This window comes from Microcaecilia unicolor, chromosome 11, assembly GCF_901765095.1.
Source record: "Microcaecilia unicolor chromosome 11, aMicUni1.1, whole genome shotgun sequence".
Classification (NCBI taxonomy): domain Eukaryota; kingdom Metazoa; phylum Chordata; class Amphibia; order Gymnophiona; family Siphonopidae; genus Microcaecilia; species Microcaecilia unicolor.
The window spans coordinates 59,608,899-59,611,323 of record NC_044041.1 but is presented as its reverse complement, the minus strand read 5'-3'; positions in this window follow the sequence as shown (position 1 = coordinate 59,611,323).

Genomic DNA, 2,425 nt, shown 5'->3' with positions numbered 1-2,425 from the left:
CACACAGGAAGTTGCGTCGGAGGAGGGCGGGATATCCCGAGCAAAGAAAGTTAGATTGAACCGCCGCCACAGTCCTTCCTTGTCTCTCGAGGTCGAGCTGGCTGTTTGACTTCATCATCAAATCCTTGTGTTAAGGACGGTTGTCGTGGTGCTGCGTGCTGGGGGAAGAGCGCAGAACCCGTCCATGGAAATCTCTAAGGAGATTGGCTTTGTGTGTTTCCGGTAAAGGGCTTCACGAGCCTGTGAAATGTGCCCTAGATTTCTGCTGTTGCACCTTAGTTTACACACGTTCCCACATTTACCGACTTGGAATATGTAATACAAGATCTTTCTATGGCCTGCAGTTTTATTTTACTGTTACTGCCAGTTTGAAAAAGGAATCTTCCCTTTTAAACACGTAATCTTCTAAATCATTTTCTGTGTGTAACCCTAGTCATATTCTACATGTGGAAGTGGTTTTTAAAAGAGTGTACATATGCAGGAAAAAGGTAAAAAGATCCCATGGATCCTCTCACTACTTTAAAAATGGAGCTGTTTTATTTTGACTGCTGCTACAAAGTTGATATGCAGGGAGTACTACTACTACTACTATTTAGCATTTCTATAGCGCTACAAGGCGTACGCAGCGCTGCACAAACATATAAGAAAGACAGTCCCTGCTCAAAAAGCTTACAATCTAATACACAAGAAATAAAGCAAGCAAATCAAATCAATTAATGTGTACAGGAAGGAGGAGGGAGCCCCCACACTGATGCAGTGCTGCCAGGTAGTCATAACATGTGGAAACTGAAAAGGATAAGACCACTCTTCCCAAGATTCGTCTTTCGTAACCTAGTGCAATCCCTCGTCCTCAGCCATCTGGATTACTGCAACTCATTATACGTAGGCTGCAAAGAGCAAACACTGAGGAAACTTCAAACAGCCCAGAACACAGCAGCCAGACTCATCTTCGGTAAACCAAAATATGAAAGGGCAACACCACTACGAGAGAAACTACACTGGCTTCCGCTGAAGGAACGCATCACCTTTAAGGTATGCACACTAGTCCACAAGATCATTCACGGCGAAGCCACAGCCTACATGTCCCAGTTGATTGACCTACCACCCAGAAATGCTAGGAGATCTTCCCGAACATACCTCAACCTCCATTTCCCTACTTTCAAGGGCGTGAAATACAAGATGCTACACGCGTCAACCTTTTCTCACACGAGCACGCAGCTTTGGAACACACTGCCATGCAACTTAAGAGCAATCCACGAACAAGCATCCTTCCGCAGATTACTGAAGACCCATCTGTTTGAGACAATTTACGGAAAAAAACAAAACACATAGAGTCCACACTCACTTACATCAATGCATCACACATCCACTTTTGATCTCTCATCCCCCCTAATTCCACATTACTCATACATATACTTACAGAAATATGTACACCATGTGCCTCTGTGTCTTAACACTGCCCTTAAGCTTCCCATTGTCTCCTCCCAAACTCTCCCTGTTGATGTCCCATTGTGATATTCCTAATGATAATTCGATTATCTCGCATAACTTGTACAATGTAACCCATAACCAATTTGTAACAACTGTATTCTCATTATTCATATCTTATTGTAAGCCACACTGAGCCCGCAAAGAGGTGGGAAAATGTGGGATACAAATACAAACAATAAATAAATAAATAAGAATAGCCATAATGGGTCAGACCAATGGTCCATCTACCCCAGTATCCTGCTTTCAACGGTGGCCAATCCAGGTCACAAGTACCTGGCAGAAATCCAATTAGTAGCAACATTCCATGCTACCAATCCCCATGTCCATCTCAATAACAAATTATGGACTTTTCTTCCAGGAACTTGTCCAAACCTTTTTAAAATCCAGATATGCTAACCGCTGTTATCACATCCTTTTGCAGCAAGTTCCAGAGCTTAACTATTCTTTGAGTTAAAAAACATTTCCTCCTATTTGTTTTAACCAGTGCTTTTTTTGTGCCAGTACCTTTTTTTCTGAGGGCCGGCAGATCCCCTACATTCCGTTCTGCCCCCTGCAAAATATTCTATTTACCGAAGTCGCAGCGATGAACCGGTGGGTGGCGGCAGTAAAGGCAGCAAGCAGGCAGGCTCGCCTCCGTCCTTTGCTTCTTTGTCCTCTCAGCATCCCGCCTTCCTCTGATGTCATTTCCTTTCTGCAAGGGCAGGACGCTGAGAGGGCAGGGAAGCAAAGGATGGAGGCAAGCCTGCCTTTTTGCTGCCTTTCCTGCCGCCTCCTGCCGGTTCGCCACTGCAACTTCGGTAAATAGAGAGTGGAGTGGAAGTAAGCCTATCTAATCCACTATAAGTAAGGAAGACATTAATCTCTGTTTCCGCTCCCCTGAGCAGCTGTCGCCGTTCACTCAAAACACAGCGAGCAAACCTGTGAGCTGCTGCAT